The 25,091-nt window shown below is 43.2% G+C and overlaps 1 long non-coding RNA gene across 1 annotated transcript; it reads right to left on the bottom strand.

Annotated features, from left to right (window-relative positions):
• Window positions 1-23,491: 23,491 nt before the first annotated feature.
• LOC138497507 (uncharacterized) lies at window positions 23,492-24,753 on the bottom strand. Its single transcript, XR_011278602.1, has 3 exons — window positions 24,387-24,753; window positions 24,183-24,293; window positions 23,492-23,702 (listed from the first exon to the last, which is right to left on the bottom strand). It is a non-coding gene; the product is annotated as an uncharacterized lncRNA (long non-coding RNA).
• Between the last annotated feature and the right edge of the window lie 338 nt (window positions 24,754-25,091).

Below are 25,091 nucleotides of genomic sequence, written 5' to 3'. Positions count from 1 at the left end.
TCATGAAGTCAGACTTAGTGGTTTCCATTGTTTCTGTGTCCTTTGGCAATGGGCCTTTGGCCAGAAGTTTGCATGGAGGTTTTTAGATGTATCATCGGTGCCTGTCATGTGTGGTTGGGTGCCATTGCAATGGATGTAGCCTTTCTCAGTTGATGACATACATTGGTCTGGGCATCCTTTGCCCTAATGTCAATACTGTGCCACTTTGCACTTGCACTGGTGCAAAGTTTCTGTAATGTGGTCCCAGATAGTGTTCTGTCATTTAGAATCACAAAACAAAGTTGGAATCAAAGTATTACTCTAACAAGCTCAATTAATTTATTTAAATAGATTTTAGTTTTGTGGCCACATCTGCTGTCACTCAGATACACTTTCCAACTACATTGTGTTTGTCCTCCACATTTGTGAATGTATATGAGTCATTGTTTGCTCATGAAGATGGCCCTGTGAGACACTTGGATGTATTGCACAAGGGGAGGGAGCGATGTTGGTCATTGGTGTTGACTGTTGTGCCACATAGGTGTGTCAAGCTTACCTGTGTCCCCTGTTGTTCCTGCAGAGCCTAATATGACCGATCAGGCCTCCTCCATGATGGGAGCCAGGATCACCTCCTCCCAAGAGGTGAGTCACTCTGTTTGGCCTTGTGGGTTTCCTCTGAGTGTGTCTCCAATGTTGATCTGAAAGTGTTTCAGGTTGACCACATGCTTCTTGTCCCTACAACCCTTGTTGACCTCCTCCACAGTGCTTACCTTTACCCCAAAGGCATTGATGTAATTCATGACCCTCTTACACAGGGCATCCCTTTGCCATTGCTTGGAATGGTGGCCTGAGATTTTAATCAAGGTCTGTGTATGGGCATTTACAAAAGCTTCCAAGAACTGAAGATCTTGTTGGGTGAAACTGTGCTTCCTCTTGTGTAATTTGAGAGTTCCATCTTTTGGTCATTAGTGTCCCTGGAGAGAGTGGCCATACTTGTTGTTCATTTTGTTTTGCGGAGAAGGGGTGGATGCAAGTGGTTCAAGTTGATTGCAATGGATGTGCTTTTCTGGCTTCTTGGGAATATTCCAGGTGTTGAAGTGATTGCAATAGGTATTCAGATGTTTCAGCTATGTCTGTTTTGCCCACTTGCATGTTTTCATTTGGAAGGCTTGTAGGCTTACGGTAGTGGTATGGAGATCTAATGCAGCTGCTTTAATGGACTTGATAGCAGGTGATTGAAATTATGACTTTTCATTTGATTGTTGGTCTCTCTGATTGAGGTGTGATATGATTATGATGTCAGTGCTATGCATGGTATGAACATTTATTTCTTGGCATCCCTTATGTAATGGGTCAGGGTTTTCATTCTGCTTTTGGTGGAAGTTATCATTTGTGTTGTGGAATTTCAGCCACAGAGAATCCGGAGGGCATCTTCCATATGTCGGTGGTGTAACTCCCAAAAAATATATGCTGATGATTTTGGTCTGAGGAAATGGGTGTTCCTATGTGCGTGTCATACAAAATGTGGGTGTGTTGGTGGGTGTGTCTGGATTTTTGGGTTGTGTGTCAGTGGGTGTGTTCAGATTTTATTGGGTGTGAACCAGAAACTTTTGTTATGTTAGGGGGTGTGTAACAGACTTTGTGTGTGTGTTTGGGTGTTTGTATGTGTGTCAATGAGTGTCATGCCCCCAGGGTATATGTTTGTTGTTATTCACTAAAAACATCTTGCTCCAATGCCTTAACTTAAACCTTGAAGGTTTAGGTCTAAGTGTGGTGTATAATGTGTTAAAGTGTTAAAGTGTTCGATTGGGCAGCGAAAGAGAGGCATGGATGGAGAAAGTGCATGGTAAAATCTTTATTTCTATAAAGTTAATATATTATATGGAGATAACGCTTTGAGATAACAATGGTAAACACTGATCTATTTAGGAAGACACCCCCACGTGATGGTGCATGATGACATCACCATGTACACGGGAGCGCAGCCACTCTTCTTATATAAACATTGCTGTGAATAAGGCCATTTTCCAGACTAGCTTGGCATGCCATGTTCGAGTTATCTCCAGCATCGGCTGTTACAGCCCCCTTGAAACTTGTGGGATATATTGACCAAACTCATCTGTACTTCCCCACATCACCAAGCTGCATTTCAGCAGAAACAACTAAATGGCTGTGCTGGCTCCTGTGAACATCATAGCCTCAAACCTGCGTTTTGCAGCAACAAAAAGATGGCTGCACCATCTTGCCAAGCACATATTGGGCAGGATGTAACAAGGGGGTACACTGAGGGGGCTTGCCAGTGTGTTCTTACATATACAAAAGAAATAGAGTGAAAAAGCAGCGCTGCTTTGCTGCAAGCCCAGAATTCCCATTGAAAAATGTCACCTCTAACATGATGCTGCTCTGACGCTATTTTTCCCTGTCTTCACCAAACTGCTTTTATCAAAATGACCCTGTCACACCCAGCCATATTCACATTGTGCTCCATCAGAAGAGAGCATTATTCTTGAATGACAGGCTGTGCCAGCCAAACTTGACAAAATCAACAAAAGCTTTCCTTCCGTTACGCGGGAAACGCTTAAATTGTCCTACAAAATGTCAAAAATCACTGTTTGAAAAGAAAATCAGAGTTTTCTGTGCACTTGTCAATTCCAGGAGACCTTTGCCTTGTACAGACTGTTGTGTACAAGAAACTAACTATGGCTGCAAAACAATGCGGAATCTAGATAGAAAAAACAGATTTTCAAGAAAAATGCAACTTTCAGTCACCGCCTGTTAAATGTACTTTTGCAAAATAAAGGAAAATATCAGTTTTAAAGGGAAAGGGCATGTTGGATAAGGCCCTGCCCTTATCTAGCAATGTGAAGGAGATTGTGATGTGAAAATACATGTATGAGATGGTTCTATTCAGCAGGTTTTCTTCCAATTCAGAGCAAAAATGAATAAAATAAATCAAACTGCAGTGTCTACATGGAGGGGAAAACCAACCAAACAGGTCTGCTGGAAGGATGCTAGCAGCATAAGGACCCCCACAGTAAATCTTCAAACACACAACTGATAATTACTGGGTTGGACAGACTGTTGCCTCTGCACCAGCATCTCACAATGGAACTGCTAGGACACGGATGTGTGAAGTGAAAAATCACACCTCCCTGTGACTTCTACAAGAAGCTTCAAAGAAAAATTCCATGACAAACCCTGGACTTCGGGGGATGGCCTGGAAGCTGTGCCCATACATGGGGAACAATACTGACATCTGTTTCAAAAGTCTATTTTGTAAGACTTTTATCTATGCCACAGGACTTTGTAAACATGTGAAAAGTTAACAGTTTAAATATGAGTTTATGGGCTTTCATTTAAGACGTCATAGACTTCCCTGACACATGAGGAATGGAAATGGCATAGAATTGGGTATTATAAGTAAAGTATCCATGATGCCATTGCACATTTTAATACTTACATGCCCAATGATAAACAATGCAGGAATCTAGACCCATGAAGCGCGTGTCAGTTGAGGCTTTCGCTGCCACCTTCTCACCCCATCCTCCCCCTTTGGTTGACTCTCACCCGGACACAGCCTTCTCCGTGCTCCACTCTGCTATATCTGATACTCTTGATATCCTTGCCCCTGTCATGAGAATCCGCATGAAGCCCAAAGCCAAGTGCAACTCATGGTACAACTCCGACCACATCACTCTAAAACGCAAGTGCAGGTTGTCCAAGAGGAAATGGCATGCTTCGTGTACATCCTCTGACAAACTGGCCTGCTGCCTGCTCCAAAGGCAATACAGTCTCTCTGTCCTAACCAAGAAGAGAGCTCATGTCCAAGCCTGTGTCCCTGCGGCATCTAACAACTGGGCTGAACTCTTTAAAATCTGCAAGGAACTGGACAATCCTGTCACAGCCTCTACCTCTCCTGTCCCTTCCCAGACCCTCTGCACAGCACTGGCTTCTCATTTCATCTCCAAAACTCAGGACATTCTGTCCTCACTCTCCTCCTATTCCCTCCCTCTACTCCCTACTCTTCCTCTAGCCCTTCTGCAGCCACCTCTCCTTCTCTGCCTTTCCCCTGTTCTCTGCAGACGACATTTCTAGACAAGTCTGATCTATGAAAGTCTCATCTGAACAGGTTCACCCCTGTTCCTGCAAAACTATCAAGGACCACATTGACTCCCTGGCTCCTCCCCTGGCTGACTTCTGCAATCACTCCTTTGCCACTGCCATCTTACCATCCACCCTGAAGCACTCTTCTCTAGAAATCCTCTGCCGACCCCTCTTGCTAACTATCGCCCAATCTCCTTCACTCCCTTCCTGGGCAAGCTCCTGGAGAAAGTGGCCATCTCCCAGCTTAATCTCCACATTGAATCTGTTGGTTGTCTTCATCAGTCTGGCTTCAGAGCTGCCAGAAGCACAGAAACTGCTCCCCTGAACATCCATGAAGACCTGCTCTCCAACTTTTACGCTAACACCCCTTGCGTCCTCATCCTGCTTGATCTCTCTTCTGCCATTGACACTGTCTAGCATGCCATCCTGCTCAACCTTCTCCGTGAGAACCTGGGTATCACTGGTCAGGCTCTGGGAGGGCTGACATCTTTCCTCTCTGACCAACCCTCTCAGGTCCAACTTGAGTCCTTCATCTCTGCTATCCTTTTCTCTACCTGTGGTGTCCCCCAGGGGTCTAGCCTCTCTCCCTGGGTGTTCAACCAATACCTGACACTCCTTGCCCATTGCATCACTGCTCTCTGCCCTAACTTTCAGTGCTATGCTGATGACACCAAGCTCATTTTCAGGCTACCCTCGGCCTCCTCCTCTACTTCCCTTATCTCTGACTGTCTGTCTGCTATCCAGGAATGGTGTGCCGCCAATGACCTCTGCTTTAATGCAAGTAAGACTGAGATTCTCCTCATCCACACACCCGCTCCCTCCTTTCCTGCAGCTCTCTGGCCGGCATCTCTTGGCCCTTTTCCTGCTCCCACCTGCAAGGCAAAAAACCTTGGGGTCATCTTTGACTCCACACTCTCCTCCCCTCACATCTCTGACATCTCTAAGAAGTCACACTACCAGCTGCACCTCCTCAGAGGTATTCTTCCTTTCCTCTCCATCCCCCAGAAACGCACTGTCTCCAGAGCTGTAGTTCTCTCTAGGCTGGACTATTGCAACAGCCTCTTTTTAAATTTGCCTGCTTCTACTCTCCACCCTCTGCAATTTATACAGAACAGGACTGAGAGACTTGTCCTTGACCTCAAGCCCAGGAATCGTATCTCTACAGGACTGAAATCTCTGCACTTGCTCCCAGTGGCTGCGAGGATTCATTTCAAAACCCTCTGCATCATCCACAAGGCCTTATGGGGCCTGGGATCTCAATACCTTCAACTCTCTCTCCCTAAATATCTTCCATGTTGAGCTCTCCGCTCATCCGCTTCCAACTTCCTCAGGGTCAGTCGCTTCTCCAAGCAACAAATTGGTGGTAGATCTCTTTCTTCGGCAGTGCCTCCCTCTCAAACAGCCTCCCTGTCTCCCTTAAACTTGAGGAGAACCATCTCTGGTTCCGGAAGCACTTTAAAACCTTTTTCTTTTCTTCTGCTTTTCTCCTCCTCTCCTCTGCTGACCTCCTGGCTGTAACTGGAACTGCACCGGCCACCTGGACACCCTCTGATCTGGGGCACAGGCCCCCCACCAGCGTCTCACACCTGCACTGCCCACCTGGCAACCCCCGCACTTGGGGACTGTTTCTGTATCCCTGCAGTTCCCCTTCCAGCCCTTGACACCTGATGTCTGCACTTACCCATGCACTTGCCACTAGCTGGCCGTACTTACTTATTGTTATCTTTTCCCATGTACTGCACTGTCCCTGCCCCCCTCCAATGCACTTGCACAATCCAAATGACACCTGGCCAAGTAGGATCATTGGCTGTCCTCCCTATGTTCCCCTCCCTTGACTCATTGCACCTTGAAACACTTGTTTATAGGCACGTTATAAATGCCATATCATATCATATCAATCCGGACACATGTATAAAGTTATAGAATTTTAAGTATTATAATTTTCACTGGAAAGCGCAAAAAACTGATAGAAGAGCGAAACAAGGTCCCACAACCGTGAGGATTGGACTGGTATGCTCTACCTACAAAATGTAATCTGCCCATGCAATTGGCTAAAGTGCCACAAATGTATAAATGTGTAAATTAGGTTATGACTGATTTTTGGCAAAAAGGACAGTGGAATGGGCCTTTTACCTCATAAAATGCAACCTCATAAACTGGAACTCCTCCTTGAGGAGGCAACCAACATTGATTGTCCTATCCACTTCTTGGAAGTAGACCTAGCTCTGTTCTGCCCACCAATAATTCTGTGATATCACCATGCTCTATAAAAAAGAGTGGTTGACAGAGCTCCACACACAACTCTTCCTGAAGTTCCTGCACTGAGTTCCTGATCTGCTCCATTTATCTTGCTGATTCCAACTACAAGGCCATAGCATTGCTGACCCTACTCCAGAGCCCACTGCAAAACCCAAGCATAGCTGATCCCTATCCCAGCAAGGCCAGAGATCCAGAATCAACCCACTAATCTCCCATTAAAAAGTGGAATGTTGTGGTACCTTTTGCATCCTGAAATCAGACTGGCTTGTTGCCAACTAACTGCTTGCCCACTGACTGCATCCAGCAGTACCTGTGCCATTTAGTGACCCGAATTGGCCAGCTGTTCACTACACGGTGCCCAGACATTGCCCAGCTGACTTTGGTGAGGCGCGCCGCCGTGTGGTGACCAGACTCTGGTGACTGTCCAAAACCCGAAAACGAAAAAGTGGACCCACCCCCTAGAAACACATAGCCTGTCTTGTCTTGCCTTTGTCCTTATCCCACTCTCTAAGTAGTCATATTTACACCCTGGTAACTTGTTGAAACTGTTAGAATTCTCTGTGCACCCTTTCCTCAACTTTCTAAGTGTTAGTGGCACTTTCCTATTTTCCTTTTGTTCTGCATGGATCATAAGTCATTAGCAATATTTTGATTAAATTCATTAATTTTCCCTCAATAAAACGGGATACACTGCATGAAGGGTTACAGCTGCAGCGTAACCTTGATATTCACGGGTGGCAGTCCTCTTTTCTTAGCCATTAAATGTAGTTTAAGTAAAATTTGCCTTTCACTTTTAAAAACCGATTTTCTCTTTTTAACTGCTTTGTTTTCCTAAAAACAAACCTCACTCTACCTTCCAAATTTCTCTCGATTCACCAGCTAGAGACCTATTTTCACCTCTACGTTGTCGCTGTGATATACCTCTATCGTCCAGCCCAGAAACTGCACTCCAAATCAAAATATTTCACCTGTTTTTATTAAAAACTGTTTGGGTAATTTAAAGTGTCATTTGGCTGCCGCTGCTTTAAACTTTCCACTCATTTTCAAATTGTATACCTTTTGCTGATCCATTGCCTTGTGACTGCCATTGATATAACAGACAGGCTATTGTGGTAAAACATATGTATATTATAATTTAACCACACATTAATTAATTATTTGTAAAATTTGAGTGTTATTTTAGGCCTTTGCTAAGGGTTTAAAGTCTTTTTGCCTCTTATTCCGTGAGGGAAGGTCAGATTGTGATTCTGTTTTCTCCCTCGTATTCCTGACTATCTGCTGCTTCTTTCTATCAGAATTTGATTATTTGTGGGTTGAAGAAACACTGCAGGGGGAAACCTTAACTTGGGTGCTATCTTTCCTCAAATCGAAAAGTGTTCCTATTCAATTGTGCAGAGTATTTGTTCTGGGAGAAGGTTACTTAAGTGCATTGCTTACATTTCTATTGTAATTATCACCCCATTAGTGATTGCTGCCCCATATTAAAAATTGTATGATTTCTTTTGAATTTGAAAAATAAATAAATATTGAATTTTCACCAACCGGCCTGGTTCATGGTCCATTGTGACCCGGGCTATTTGAAAAAGGGTGTGTGATACGAGTTGTGTACCATCTCAAATTGAATTTGCATAAAATAAAGAGAAAGGCATCTCAGTTGGGCGCTACACATTTGGCTGAGACCAAGGTGTGTGCCACCTGATTGAAATCCTTAACAAACTTGGGGGCTCGTCGCCGGGATTTGGGTTTTGGTGGACACCCGTGACAGTCTAACACAGCAGACTAACCTGCAAGGTAGTGATACTTTGTGTAGTTGTAATACTGGGTTATACTGTACAAGCGCCTCCCAAAAACAAATACTCTAAGTAACAGGCCTGTGTCAGAAAATTAAAGCTAAATCAACCCCAAAACACAAAGAAAGCAATAGAATACCTGTAACCCTTGCACAAATAAATACATTAATAAACAAAGAACATATCTAAAATGACCACAGGAGAAATCAATATGGCTAGGGAGCACCTTCTGCACAAGCTGTTTGTCTGAGGTGAATGGCCAGAACAGGATGAAAAGGTCTGGCTACAAGAAATAACACAACAGGTCACTGCCATGAACATGGATATGGCAGGACGGTGGCCTATTACATCAAACTTTGGGTGAGTTATACATGACCCCATAAATCAAAGAGGAACAAATTAAAATTGCTAGAATCACAGCCTACATGTATCTCCACATGGGAGTGATGCGGGAAAAGCATGAGGAAAAGACAACTCTGGCGCAGAATCAATCTGAACTATTAAATGAAATCCAGACTGATCTAAATTTAGCAGAACAAAAATTACCAAATAACCAAGAGTTGGAGGTTGAATCCAGAAATGACATCAAATTAAAAGAGGACTTGGCTCTCCAACTGCAGAAAAATCAGATCAACAGACCCAATTAGATGGATTGAAAGAGGAGTGTAGGGAAAAGGTTGACTCTCTGCAAGAGAATCAACAGAAGTTAAATCAACAAATATATTATAATAGAGTCTGTGCAGAGCAGATAGTTACCCTACAAGATCAGATAGAGAAAATGAAAGAGGAAAATAATAAATTAATTATGAAAGACCTCAACACTCAATCAGAATTTGATGAGGAGCGCCAGAAATTAAATACCATCAATAAACAAAGGGAGGACCGGTTGAACAGAGGGGCACCCTAAAGCAGGAGAAAAACGTGCTATGCCAGGAAGTAAGCAATATCAAAACAGAGTTACAGGGAAGTGAGTCAGGCCTCCAGAAATGAAATGAACTCCAAACAGAATATGGAAATCTACTGGAGCACGCCAGGCGGGTAGAAGGTGATCTGGAAGGGAACACCCAAACCAAAAATGCACAAACTCAGGAGGTGAGTCTCCTACAATAAAATTTGGCTCAGGGTGCCCAAACTATACAGGCAGCACAAAGAGATAACAAGGCCCTCTGTGAGGAGAATGATGGGCTCCACAAACAAGTGGCAGCACAAGAGAGGGTCATAGAGGCCAGTAAAACCCTGATAGCCGAACAAAAGGCTCAGATCTTTGCATATTATCAAGAGATAGGGGATGAAAAAGAAAAACTAGCGAGGTTGGAGAAAGAGAGTGCTAGATTTAATACAAACTGGAGGGACCCTGAACAGGTAGAGAAGAACAGGGCAATCCCTGATCATAGTATAATGACTTCTGTACTAAGGGACTCAGACCCATTTAATCTGTTGCGCACTGCTGACTTCTTGGCTACCGGTTCACATGAGCAGGAAGCCATGAGGCCATCAGAATTTAATAGGCCAAGCATAATGGAGCTGACACATCAACGCCCCCCAGAAATTGATAGAAGGGCGTCCGTAGGCAGGTACTAAAATATAAAAGGCTAATGTCTCTAACCAGGAAACCTCCTATGAAGAGAGCATCAGGGAATCAGTCCTGCAGGAGTACTACCTCCAAAGGGACCAGTTGGTTCAATTTGCTCAGGAACAACAGGAAAAGAGGCCCAATAAGAGCATTCTGAAGACCACCACCCAATCAGGGCAGTGGGGGGATACTCTGCCAACCCTGGGAGCAGGGAGGAGTCAGAAGACTACTCTCCTGTGCGCCGCAGGAGTGAAGAAATTAGGCCCACCATTCTGCAGGCCCCTCTCAAACCCACAGAATCAGGGAGCGCCTAATTGATCATGAGGGGACCTCAAGTAGCAGCGCCTCGGAGTGTGAGGGCGATGGACTCGGGTGATTAAGCCAAAGAAGGCAAATAAACTCAAGAGAGTTATGACAAAAGACCCCATTAGGCAGATTAAAGCCATTAGGAGTGTCATAACCCCATACCACACAAACTCAAAATATTCTTTCCGGGAACACTTGGAACTCCATGAGCAGATGATGGACACTTTCCACCTGAAAGACAACCAGAACTGTATAGAGTATGTTAGATGGATGTTCTCTCCAGAATACCCCAGCTTCTTTGCTGGACTGGAGGACCAGAACCATTCAAGATGGTCCACCTGCAGGGTGGCCATCTTTAAACAATTGTCCGCCCACAGAAAACCCCAAGAGGCTCGCAAAGCGGCCTACAATCTGCAGTGCAGAGAAGATCAGGCTCCACGAGAATTTCTGCAAGAGCTAAAATGTGTTTTTGCAGTAACCACTAGGGGGGTGCCCACGCATAGCAGGGATTTTATAGCTACCTTCATTCATGCGCCCCCAAAGTACATTATGACCCAGCTGGTGAGGGACTTCCATGATAAAAGATCTCTGCACGGGGTCATAGAGCAGGCGACCCACATTTATGAAGTCCACAAACCTGCCGAAAATAAAAATCTGGCCAAAAACCCCAAACCAGCCAACACCCCTGCTGCTGCTAAGGTGGCAGAGGTGAAGGTTGCCCCCATTGTAGACCTAGATATGGGGAAGCTTAAAAATGTACCTACACAAAATCAGCAAAATCAGAGACCCAGAAGGCCTTCTGGCCAATCACAGACAGGTGGCAGTCAGGGAGGTGAGCCCACCAATGGGACCCCTACCTCCCCTGATTATATAAGTCCCAGATACAAGGGCAACCAGCCAATCTTGGGGTATGTATCAACTCCCCCAGCCCAAGGGGGGGATCCAATCAGGCAAGTACTGCCCCGGGAAACTTCCATCCTAACTTCCCCCAGGAGGACAGTAATCCCCCAAATGCTGGGTTAACTTTCGTCCCACGGTACTCACAAAAACCCAACCTGCAGGACAACCCTCCTTTCTATTCCTGCTTTCAGGAAACAAGACAACCGGGAGAGGGGAGGCCAAGGGTGGAGGGTTACCAAAATTCAAAATATCCAAGGTCCTATGGGAGAAGGGATAGTTACCCTTCCTGTGATCTACCTAGATTTGAAAAGAGACCCCCGTACTAGCCAGAACGGGTGTCCCAACTGGAGCGCCAGGTCCAGAACCTTACCAAGGATCTGGGTTGCATGTTGAGGGCTCAAGAGAACCCTCAGACGAAAATGGCGGCTCAGAACCCTACAAACCAAGGGTCTAGCACCCCAGAACAATGACGGGTAGAGAACCCGTTACTGTTACAGAGGAGGAGGCACAGGGGAAAGGGGGTGTAAAGCCCTAGAGGAAGCTTCCTTCCTCACTCAGGAAAAGCCCTGGACACCCAGGAACCGGAACAAAAATCTCCTGCCCCTGAAAATCTGCAACCCAGGGAACAGAGAAATAAAGACTTTAAAAAGTCCAATTTTGTGGAAGAAGTTAGTGTCCTCAAGTTTGAAGGGGAATAATCCTCAGAGGAATCTGGGGAAATCATATTCTCCTTCAGGGACAGGGGAACTCCTCCCAAAGAAAAATGGGTCCCAAGAGATCGAAATTAAGACTGAGTGGATGTGGGGACTGATTCAGACAGCCCATCCTGGAACCCCAGAAGGAGCATCCAGGGAATCAAGCATTAAAAGAGGATTTCCAAACTTCCCGAATCAATGCTGGTGACTGCCTCCAAAAAGGGCGGGGCAGACCAGAATCAGAAAAAGGGAAGTCCAAAACTCCCCAAATATAAGATTGTCAAATTTTTCTTTTAGATGCCCACATTCCAACAAAGGATTATGCCCAAACTACCCCTGTGTCAGAGTCTAAAATAAAGAAATTGACCACCCAGCTTGCCCGGAATGCACATTACCTTTGCCATTGGAGGAGAAAGGGGTGATATTTTATGGCCCGGTACAAGTGCAAAGGCAATGTACATTTGAAGCGCTGGTGGACACTGTATCCCAAGCCACTCTTCTGTCAAAAAGGGCCTTTGATCAGCTAAATTCAGGAAGGGGGGAGAGATACCAAATCCCTCTCACCCCTCTTCCTGGACAACTCCAAAACTTCGACGAGAATGACATTTCTGTCGAGGGGAGAGCGGATTTGGAAATAAAAATTTAGGATGACATAAAGTGAAACACCCTGTCATAGTCATGACTCCGGAGGGCACAGCCTGTCTACTAGGGAATGACATCCTGCGCAGGTTGTCCACCGTAATAGACTTTGTGAATAAGGTCTTCTGGACTCAGACTAACAGGCCAATGAAATTAAAACAGAGTGTCAACCATGTTAATTTAAATGGCACATGCCATATGGTTTAACAAAAACCTGATCATATTGAGTTTTATTTCCAGAACAATCAAATACCTGATGTGACAGTAATTGCTGTATGACAACAAACTGGACCTAGGAACTCCTCTACATTCTTGAAAATCAACCTTCCACAGGTGGCATTCCACACTGGAAGGAAATACTTTTAAATTCAATACCAATTCACAATCTAAAAATCCCAATTCTATAGTCAAAAGTGACGAGAAACCTGCTCAAACTTTAGCTGACATTCAGAAAATTAGAGAACAGTTGTTAATCCCTATTCAGTTAAATGAGGGGAAGGAGGTTGTTCTCGCCCAAGTGTGCGTGAGCAACGGTAAGTACTTCATCAGCAAAGCCATGTTCTGAAATCTCCCAAAAGATCCAGACATTTCCACATTTAAATTGATCGATAAGTGGGAAATGGGTCTGGAGCCTCCCAATTCCAAACATCTCCTGCCTAGCAAGTGTATGCTCAAAATTTTTATCTGTAACAAAAGCATAGAACGTAATTTTTGGGTCGTGCAAGATGTCCCTGCTGCATTTTATTTAGCCAGTGACATTCTCAATCGTTGTGCCATTAATTTGGATCTGATCATTTACAAAGCCTGGTCCCAACTAGGGGGCAATCCCCTGGGCTTTGATGATTCAGAAAAAGCGTTTTGGTCAACCCAATTGCTGCCTTATGCAGTTGATGTTCAAATTGGAGAGGAGGTCACCATCCCAGGACAGACCTGACCATTCCCACTTGAATTAAAAATTAAAAGGGGACAGAAACTGCAGAATCCTGACGCATATGTGCACCTCAATGCCCATCTTCAACAGCAGGGGTTGGGATTAAACCCAACACCATTAGTCAATGTAGAACACAACACCATTTCAATACTAATGGATGACAGTGACCCAAGGAGTATCACTCTGGGCGCAGGCACCATTATTGGAATGGCGGTTGATGACCGACATTTTTCCATGGATCTAGGAAATGAACTGATAGGACCAATCCCCAATTACTGTTTTTACAATGAGAGTGACAATCAGTTACCACCAGACAGGATCTTCACCCGGCAAGGGGTGAATTTCCTGGTGTACTCTTCCTGCCCTTACATGAGGAAGAGGTGACCTGTGACATCAGGCAGGATGAGGTGATCTTCTGGGTCCACAATGAGAGCCTCTCCTACCTGAAACCCTCTGTCCAGGTCAATACTCTAACCATGGACCTCTCCACCAAGCTGGAGGAGGCCGCTGAGATAGAAAAACTGGAATTCTTTCCAGGCTTCAGGCAAATGGTTGAAGAATGAGTCAACCTAGCTGATGCCTGTGAGACTCTGGAGCAAAAGCAAAAGTTGAAACAAGTGTTCTTAGATTTTCAAGATCTCTTTGCTATGGACTCGTATGACTATGGCCGCACCGAAATCCACACTACAACAATTCCCACAGACCCTGGAATGACTCCAGTGTTTGTGAAGCAATACTGCTTGCCTCTCGCATCCATGGAGTCCCTGATGGAAATGGTCAAAAACCTTGAGTCCGTGGGATAATTTGTCCAGTCCACAGCACCCTTAATAATCCGGTGCTGGTGATTTCAAAACCGAACGGCCAGTGGAGACTCTGTGCAGACCTAAGGGAGCTGAATAAATGGGTCCACATGTCCCGATGGACCCTCCCTACATTGACCAGGGGCTGGCCCAGATCCAGGGGTCAAAGGTATACACTACAGACGCTAAAGACCAAGTAGCAATACTAGGTCACACAGCCGCTCTCTTTGGGGCCCAATCTGGGTACGTAGTTATTCAAAGTTCAAAGCTCAAAGCAATATGAATAGGTATCCAAAATGGATAATGCTTAGTCAAAAAAATATAGATGAGTCTGTTTCATGGTTGAGTATCCAAAGTGATTATTTATCCAAAAGAAGTTCAAAACAAGAACAGAAAATTTCACTAATTAATTCTTAGTGAGGGAGCAATTGCCACAATCCATACATAATTTAGACTGAAATATGCCAATGCATTTCGGAAATCATTTCCTTCTTCAGGGCAAGTCTAGTCATCAAAGTGGACATGTACAAACACATTAACATCATAATAAGCACATTTGTTGTAAAAAATAAAAAGAAGAAAAAGAAATTGTAACATACCGATCAGAAGTATTTTCAATGGATGGTGAATAGAAAAGACAAAATAAGAATACCCCATAAGTGATATGAAATGTCAATCAATAGCAACAAAAAGGCGATGTAGTTTAATTTTACCTTATTGGTGTGTCAAGTGGTATAGAACCAAGCGTGTCTGCCCACAGGGATGGGCCAACAGCAATGTCATAGACAGTAGAGGAAAATAATGTTCGTAACAAATCTTTAAGCACGTAGGGCTTGAATATCCTCCTGTGTGTTGCTATACTGCAGTAACACAGACTGCCGTGTTAAGCCGTTGCCGGGACAACAGTATTTTTGTGGCACACGTGGCAACTTGAATCTAGTAGTCAAAAGAAAAGAGGATCAAATCAGATACCTCATTCTTTACTGGCATGCGAGTGGATGCAATAGGATAGGAGCGGTGTGTTGAGCATGAATCAAATACCTTTACGCACAAGGAGAGTGCGAATCCTCCTACGTGTGGTTTCACTGCAGTAACTCAGACTGCCGCATTGAACCGTTGCTAAGATACAGGTTCATTTGTTACACAGGTGACCGCTTCGCATCTGTGAGTGATCATGAGATGAGTTATGTGGCAGTTCTAGCCTGCAGAGATGAAGACATAAAATATGTATGTGGTATTCCCTATCTATGTCCACAATTGTGATAACAAAAAATAGGAAAGAGCAAAAAGTAATAAAAATGGAAGAAATACTCCATGTTTGAAGCGCAAGTAAAGGCAGCCACAAGGGGAAATTTCTAAACTCCATGAGAACACAAAGGCATATCATGTGAGCAGGTACATAAATACAGATATAAACAGAGTATCGAAATCAACCTCATGTGCTAAAAATTATCAAGGTCCAGCCTCGTCGCGGAAGGTGACACCCTTGGGTGGCACCTTGGGTCCCAGACAGCGTCCGGGATACGCGGCAAGGCTGATTTGGGTGACACTAAGAGAAGTTTCTAACTAGAACAAATAGTACGAATTCTCGGAACATTCTCTTTTGAAATCGTGGATGAAAAATAACATTGCCTTTGATAACTGAGTTGCAATTAATGCAGTGTAAACAGGGAAAAGTACTGGTACACTGAGTGATCAATTTCTTCAAGGGTGGTCTTGTATGTACCAGTTCATCCCTGAGTTTCCTACTTCTTTGATAGGCGAAAACAGGTGGCTCATTGAATAGATTTTGTACTCTCGTATCATTCTTAAAAATGCTCCAATGTTTCTTGATGGTTTTCTTGATTTTATTACTCTGAATGGAGAATTTAGATACATAAACTGGTGATTTTAGCTCCCTTGCTGGTTTCTTCGGAGCAGATAGTAGAGCTTTGCGTTCAAAGGAGCTAACCCTTTCAACCGCAGAATCTAATTCTTTTTGGTGGTATCCTCGTTTCGAAAACTTCTCCTTCATAGCCAATTGTTGTGAGATACAGTCATCAGGATCACTAACAATTTTTTTCACTCGCAGGAGTTGGCTAAATGGAAGGTTCCTCAATAGGCTTGGCTGATGAAAACTTAGGCGGTGTAGCAAATTGTTTCGATCAGTTGGCTTCTGGAAGAGAGTAGTACTGTTACAATTGTCATTCCTTATTATCTGTACATCAAGAAAAGTGATCTTGTCACATGATCTCTCCCTGGTAAATTGAACACGTTGGTCAATGTTATTGAGGTGCTCGAAGAAGGCATCAAATGCTGTCTCCGTGCCTGTCCAAATACCAAAAATATCATCTATATATCGAGTCCACAGATGAATATCTTTCTTCCATTCTTGTTTGCTCAAGATGTGATCAAGCTCGAATTTATACATGAAACAATTGGCGTACGTCGGCGCCATGGTGGCGCCCATTGAGGTACCTGAGATTTGTAAGAAAAACTGGTTTCCATATTGAAAATAAGAATTTTCAGCAAAAATTGCAGTAGAGCTAGTATGAATTCATTTTGTGCTCGAACTTCTGGTGATTGAAGTAACAACCATTCCACGGCTTCAATTCCAAGATCATGTGGTATGGAGGTGTATAGACTCTTTACGTCTATAGTGAACATCAGCTGGTTTTGTTGGAAAGTGGAAGAATTCAGTTTTTGTAGAAAGTGAGTTGTGTCTCGGGTATAGGTGGGAGTTTTTTGTATTAGTGGTTGCAGAACGAAATCAATATAAATTCCAAGTGGCTGATTAATGCTGTCCATCCCTGCGACTATTGGTCTACCAGGGAGTTTGGTGGGATCCTTATGAATTTTTGGAATGGTGTAGAAGTTTGGAATCCTGGGGTGGTCATTGAGCAGGAATTTATGCGTATGTACATTTATCCAATCCAATTCTAATGCCTTATCCAGCAAAATGTTTAAGTTGTGTTTAATGGAAATAGTTGGATCGTGGTCCAGTGTAGCATAAGTAGTTTTGTCTTGCAGTTGTCTCAAACATTCAGAGTCATAATCCGAGGTATTCAGGATGACCAGGGCACCTCCTTTATCTGCTGGGCGAATTGTTATTTTGTTATCACTGTATAAATCCCTGATGAGTCTCATTTCGTGGGGTTTAAGGTTCTTATGGGGTGGACTTCTGTAATTGATCTGTTCGAGATCCCGAGTGACCAATTTCTGGAAGATGTCAATCGAAGGTACATTAATAGGTGGTACAAATCCTCTCTTGGCCCTAAATTCTTGGAAATCAGGCTTATTGGTGGGTTTCTCATAAGTTTCCAATTCCTCAAAGAATACTTTCAGTTTGAGCTTCCTTACAAATGTATACAATTCGATCTTACTATTGAACAATGTTGTGCCATAGGTAGGGACAAAACTCAATCCTTTTTGCATTGTATCTTCCTCCTGTTTACTGAGTATTCTGTCTGAAATTTTCATGACTAAGTTTTCTTTAATTGCAGACGTGTTTAAGGTTTGGCTCTTGGGTGCCCTCCTCCCCCTGCGGATTCTTTTGGGCATGCGCCTAAAAAAGCTGAGGTGGAGGGTGCTTTTGCTGGAGAGTTGTCAATTGTTTGTTCAGTGGGTGTGGCTGACTCCCTCAGTGCCTCCGAATCTGAGCTAGAAGTGTTGTCAGATGGATGTTTGTCAGATGGATATTTAAAGAGCTTTTTCAGTGCTACTGGGCCATATTTCTCCATTTACGTGTAAACTTTGTCATTAATGTAATCATATGTGTCACGCTTAAATTTCTTAACTTTCTTTTGTTCAAGTTCAGTTTTGTATCCTTCCAATTTTGTGTTTATATCTAACAGAATTGAGTCGTATTCCTCTTTACCCAATGAAACTACTAGTTCCCTTTCGATCTCCTGGATTTCTGTGCTCACATTTACCAAATTTTTAGAAAGTTCCTGGATTGTGAGTAGGATCAGGTCTAGGGAGCATTTGTTTAAGATGGCCTCCCATCTATGAACAAACTCCTTACTTTCTTTACAAAGGGTTGGACGCAATTGTATGCGAAGCCCCCTTGGGATTCGTTGGTTCTTAAAGTACCGTTCCAAAGTGATGGCATGTAGCTTCCTGTTTATTTCCTTTCGTACCAAATATTTTAGTTGTCTGATCCGCTTCGCTGGGTCATTTGGTGTGGTACCATGTGCACCTATTGATGTTTCACTGATGAGCTCAAGGATTGCGGTTGCTTCCTCTGTGGAGAACCCTAAGGTTTCAGCACATTTTGATGAAAGTCCTTCAATATCTTCAAACGACATATTGGTGTGATGAATCTTAAATTGACAAGTTAATCTAAGTAAACAGTTGTGGGCCTCCACTGCTTTGTGTCTCACAAAGGGAAAAGAGAAATAGCAAACGGAGAGATGAGTGGGCACCACAAAATTCAAAAATTGCTCTAAATATTAGAGTCAATGTAAAAAGAAGAAACGTTGGATGTTCAAAATAGTAGTTCTAAAGGAGCTGGCTGTGATAATTCTGGAGACACCATGACTTAAAAATTACAACAGAAGCTAAAGACCAAGTAGCAATACTAGGTCACATAGCTGTTCTCTTTGGGGCCAAATCTGGGTACGTAGTTATTCAAAGTTCAAAGCTCAAAGTTCACTTTCTACAAAAACTGAATTCTTCCACTTTCTACCAAAACCAGCTGATGTTCACTATAAACGTAAAGAGTCTATACACCTCCATACCACATGATCTTGGAATTGAAGCTGAGCAATGGTTGTTACTTCAATCACCAGATGTTCGAGCACAAAAGGAATTCATACTAGCTCTACTGTAATTTATTGCTGAAAATTCTTATTTTCAATATGGAAACTAATTTTTCTTACAAATCTCAGGTACCTCAATGGGCACCACCATGGCGCCAATGTACGCCAATTGTTTCATCTATAAATTCGAGCTTGATCACATCTTGAGCAAACAAGAATGGAAGAAAGATATTCATCTGTGGACTCGATATATAGATGAAATTTTTGGTATTTGGACAGGCACGGAGACAGCATTTGATGCCTTCTTCGAGCACCTCAATAACATTGACCAACGTGTTCAATTTACCAGGGAGATATCACGTGACAAGATCACTTTTTTTGATGTACAGATAATAAGGAATGACAATTGTTACAGTACTACTCACTTCCGGAAGCCAACTGATCGAAACAATTTGCTACATCGCCTTAGTTTTCATCAGCCAAGCCTATTGAGGAACCTTCCATATAGCCAACTGCCGCGAGTGAAAAAAATCGTTAATGATCATGATGACTGTATCTCACAACAATTAGCTATGAAGGAGAAGTTTTCGAAACGAGGATACCACCAAGAAGAATTAGATTCTGCGGTTGAAAGGGTTAGCTCCCTTGAACGCAAAGCTCTACTATCTGCTCCGAAGAAACCAGCAAGGGAGCTAAAATCACCAGTTTATGTATCTAAATTCTCCATTTAGAGTAATAAAATCAAGAAAACCATCAAGAAACATTGGAGCATTTTTAAGAATGATACGAGAGTACAAAATCTATTCAATGTTTTCACCTATCAAAGAAGTAGGAACCTCAGGGATGAACTGGTACATACAAGACCACCCTTGAAGAAATTGATCACACAGCGTAATGGTACTTTTCCCTGTTTACACTGCATTAATTGCAACTCAGTTATCAAAGGAAATGTTATTTTCCATCCACAAACAGGTAAGAAGATTCTTCTCAAGACATTTGGTACATGTGACAGTACGAACATCATATACGGCATCAAATGCCCATGTGGGAAATACTACGTGGGTCAGTCAACCAGAGCGGCGAAGACATGGTGGAACGAACACCGGTCTTGTATCCGCAACTCCAACCCTAATTGAGCTGTGGCCCGCCATTGGGCCTCGAACAAACATAACCTTTCAAAAATCAAGTTTTTGATCCTTGAAGTTCTGACCAAGAACAATCCCCATGAGGATTTGGGCCTGCGCCTTAACCGCAGGGAGACATTTTAGATCAACAAACTCTGCAGTCTGGTTCCGAATGGTTTGAACAAAGAAATTAACTATCACTGTTACATTTGAGATACATTACTGTTTGTGCCTCCAGTATTGTGTATTTGACTACATTTTCCGAGAATTCGTACTATTTGTTCTAGTCAGAAACTTCGCTTTGTGTCACCCAAATCAGCCTTGCCGCATGTCCCGGACGCTGTCTGGGACCCAAGGTGCCACCCAAGGGTGTCACCTTGGGCGACGAGGCTGGACCTTGATCATTTTTAGCACATGAGGTTGATTTCGATACTTGTCTGCTGTTTATATCTGTATTTATGTACTTGCTCACATGATATGCATTTGTGTTCTCATGGAGTTTAGGAATTTCCCCTTGTGGCTGCCTTTACTTGCACTTCAAACATGGAGTATTTCTTCCATTTTTATTACTTTTTGCTCTTTCCTATTTTTTGTTATCACAATTGTGGACATAGATAGGGAATACCACATAAATATTTTATGTCTTCATCTCTGCAGGCTAGACCTGCCACATTACTCATCTCGTGACCACTCACAGATGCAAAGCGGTCACGTGTGCTACAAATGAACCTGTATCTTAGCAATGGTTCAACGCGGCAGTCTGAGTTACTGCAGTGAAACCACACGTAGGAGGATTCGCACTCTCCTTGTGCTTAAAGGTATTTGATTCATGCTCAACACACCATTCCTATCCTATTGCATCCACTCGCATGCCAGTAAAGAATGAGGTATCTGATTTGATCCTCTTTTCTTTTGACTACTAGATTCAAGTTGCCACGTGTGCCACAAAAGTACTGTTGTCCCGGCAACGGCTTAACACGGCAGTCTGTCTTACTGCAGTATAGCCACACACAGAGGATCTGCACGCCCTACGTGCTTAAAGATTTGTTACAAACATTATTTACCTCTGCTGTCTACGACATTGCTGTTGGCACATCTCTGTGGGCAGACACGCTTGGTTCTATACCACTTGTCACACCAATAAGGTAAAATTAAACTACATTGCCTTTTTGTTGCCATTGATTGACATTTCATATCACTTATGGGGTATTCTTATTTTGTCTTTTCTATTCACCATCCATTGAAAATACTTCTGATCAGTATGTTACAATTTCTTTTTCTTCTTTTTATTTTTTACAACAAATGTGCTTATTATGATGTTAATGTGTGTGTACATGTCCACTTTGATGACTAGACTTGCCCTGAAGAAGGAAATTATTTCCTGAAATGCATTGGCATATTTCAGTCTGAATTATGTATGGATTGTGGCAATTGCTCCCTCACTAAGAATTCATTAGTGAAATTTTTTGTTCTTGTTTTGAACTTCTTTTGGATAAATAATCACTTTGGATACTCAACCATGAAACAGACTCATCTATATTTTTTTGACTAAGGATTATACATTTTGGATACCTATTCATATCGCTTTGAGCTTTGAACTTTGAATAACTACATACCCAAATTGGGCCCCAAAGAGAGCGGCTGTGTGACCTAATATTGCCACTTGGTCTTTAGCTTCTGTTGTATTTTTTAAGTCAGGGTGTCTCCAGACTTATCACAGCCAGCTCCTTTAGATCTACTATTTTGAACATCCAACTTTTCTTCTTTTTACATTGACTCTAATGTTTAGAGTAATTTTTGAATTTTGTGGTGCCCACTCATCTCTCCGTTTGTCAAAGGTATACACTGCCATTGACCTGACCAATGGGTACAGGGCCGTGCCTGTCAGTTGGGAGGACCAATACAAGCTGGCCTTTACCTTCGGGGGCCGCTGTACACCTGGACCCAGACTCCCTTCGGATACATCAACTCGGCAACAAATTCAACATCTTCCTACAAAAGGCCATGCCTGACTTGGGTGAAAGGGATAACCTGGACTATGTCTATGATGTCCTGATAAAAAGCTCAACAATGGAGGAACACATAGCATAAATCCGTTATCTTCTGACACGGTTGAGGGTTGCCGGAGCAAAACTATCCTTCCAAAAGGTGCAATGGTGAAGGACCTGTGTCAACTTCTTGGGTCATGAAATAACTCCTGAGGGTCTCTGTCTCCAGGAAAAGAAAGTGGAAGCACTCCTAAAACTTAAAGACCCCACAACTCTGCAGAAGCTAAGAAGCCTCCTTGGACTGACTAATTACAGTAGGAAGTTCACTGAGGATTACGCAGAGATCACCAGACCCCTGATCCGTCTGTTGAAGGTGGGGGTTAAGTGGTAGTGGGGTCCAGAACAAGCCAAGGCAGTAAAGCAACTCAAAAGAGGCCTCTCACAAGCGCCTTGTCTAGCTTACCCTGTCAAAAACAAGGAGTTATTAGCGCCATGACTAGCACCAATTACGCGAACCTGTCCGCCCTCGTTCAATGGGTACTTACCGGTCCAGTCCGACCTTGGCAGGACCGGTAAGTCCCCATTGTAAAAGCCATTCCCCATTCCCATTTGAGCCCCCATAGGGCTCAATGGGAAAGGGGAAGGCATCAATAACGGTACCGCAAATTGTGGTACCGTTATTGAGCCTTGTATCCCTTAACGGGTCCCGTCCATAACACCTGGTAAAACCAGGCGTTAAGGGAGGGACCCGCTAAGGGACATCGGAATAGGGCGCAAAGGGATTACCGGCACCAGTGTCATTACCGGTGCCCGGTATCCCTTTGCGCTCAACTCAGAATGAGGCCCAGGGTGTCGGAATAGAAATAATATTATGCCTCCTATTGTAATAGTTATATGTGTATTGGCCTACGCCAAGTTGTCTAAACACTCTGCGCGAACAAACTCCACGGCAAGGTCTTGACCTCAGAGAAATCAATGTAAGCTGCCATCTTGAATCAAGCCGCCATTTTAGGTTCTCTTGTTATGTAGAAGTCACCCTGAACATCAAAATGGAGGCCACATGACAATTCGAATAGATTCTGGCCGTTGTGACCTCCGTACAGCTGAATGATTAATATGCCTGCAGGCTACTTGTCGGGTCGTGAACTGAGACCTTGTCCTACTGTTGACCTATATGTAAATGTACTACTTATATCAGCGAAACTAATCAAAATGCATTTATTAAAGGTTGACCTGGCAAGGGACCCTAGACCAGTATTGTATTTCACAGAATGGTTAACCCGCAAGAGGGTTGGCCAAGGGCTGGACAAATTGTATAAATGGCCCGGGTATTCCAATGTGCGGTCTCTCACTGAACACATCGAACCCTTGTTGAAGTTCGTTATGTCATACTGAGAGCCGAATAGCTATCCATTTGTCAGTTGACTTGGTAACTGTTGTAGCTTGAAATAAAGTATTTGTATATTTCTTTGTAACCTGTGTTGGTGTGTTTCCTTTTGGGCTTCCCGGCCTCATATTATTTTTCTGTTTTCACAGTTGGCACCCGAATAGGGACCGAGAAAATAGAAGAGGACCCAAAAAGTGGGGCCCTCCCGTCCCCTGCACACTGTTTACTGATGCCACATAGGGCCTTCAAATATATGGATATAGATATATAACAGCAGTTTGTTAGTTGAGCATATAACAATTTATTTGGCAAAGAGGAAAACAAAATTTGCCAAAAGGCACATTCTGTTGTACAAAGTAATTCGTGACGTTTAACATATTAAAACAAATTGCGAAGAAGCAATAAATGATGGAGAGGTGATGCTGTCCAATTGTGGAGTGGCCGACGCGTTTCGAGGGTAACCTCTTCTTCATAAGGGCCCAATTGAACTGTTGACAACATTTCAAGGAGACAAAAAGTAAAATCTTTTATTTTATTTCCATAACAGTCAAGGACTGACTGACAAGCTGTACATAACTCGGGATGCTAGCGAGATGGTGAAGAGCAGAATACTGGAGATCTAGTATGGTGAAAAGAGTGAACTAACAGATCAAAGAGAAACACTCTATACTAATAGCTAAACACATAACAAAGGAGATGTATTGTGTGAGATCCACCTACATGGTGGGATCTAGAAAATGGCGTGATGAAGAGTCAGACAGATCGAGATAAGCCAAAAGCGGTAGTGGGTTCTAAATAGCAAGGACCACCCTTGAATAGTGAAAAAGCTGAGTCAATATGGGGAGCGTGTTTAAGAAAAAACCATACCCCTCCTGTGGACGGAGAAAGAATAACTCCAAAAGAGCGCTACTGAATAAAATAAATAATACTTAAAATAAACCGGAATTGGTTTTAAAGAATGCACTCACTCGAGTTGCGGGACGAGTAGCCAAGGCAACAGGGGCATCCGTGTGGTCAACAAGTATTCGAAACAATTATACGATGCAGGGCATCTGCAAAGAGACACGTACTGCTGGCACCTAAGTGGGGACATATACATTTCTGTTATACTGGAGAAAAATAAACCTGGGGTCTCCCAACCGGGCAAAGGGACCCAAGTAGCGGTAGCTTACCTGTACAGTGCGGGGAACACTGTTAGTGGAAACTGAAACCGGCAGGCAGTGGCTCCGCGCGGTCGTAACCTAGGGAACGAGCTGTGCTGGGGACACGCCGTCAGACGTAGAAAGGAAACTAAATAATAAACATAGAAAAGGGCATAGAAGCCGGTGAGTGAGGAATATGGAGGCCATCATGCAATGGCGCATAGTGCAAGCGTACTCATAGGGACTGACCAGAGATCAGGATAAATAAGAAAAGTAGAGTTAATATGTTCCATAATGAAACATAAGAATTCTGGTGTTCACCATCGCAACGCATTTTATAATTTTGGTTCTAATGGAACAGAAATTTGTGAATAGTACAATAATCGTTACAGTCATGATAGATAGCACAGATGGTACATGCAGTTTACTCTTAATAGTCCAAAACAAATCATGTAGAGTCATGAGGCTACTCATTATATAGTGAGACAAGTATAATTCAATGGCAAGGGGATAAAAGATTGCGATGTAGCCTATTACTCATACAAGGTTCGAACGAATGGAGAGATGGTTCAATTGGTCATTCGTGAACAGGTGCAAACATTTAAGTGAATATAGGCAAGTCAAACATAGGAAAATACAGTTCCCTTGAAGAAAACATCAAAGTCACAACACTTGTAATGACAAAGAAAAAAATTTTTTTTAAGGTCCGGGATACTGACACTTGTGTATAGTAGT

This window comes from Ambystoma mexicanum, chromosome 5q (assembly GCF_040938575.1).
Source record: "Ambystoma mexicanum isolate Mex_15411 chromosome 5q, UKY_AmexF1_1, whole genome shotgun sequence".
In the NCBI taxonomy this organism is placed as follows: domain Eukaryota; kingdom Metazoa; phylum Chordata; class Amphibia; order Caudata; family Ambystomatidae; genus Ambystoma; species Ambystoma mexicanum.
Note: the sequence above shows the minus strand (reverse complement) of the source record. Positions and strands in the feature narration are given on the sequence as shown.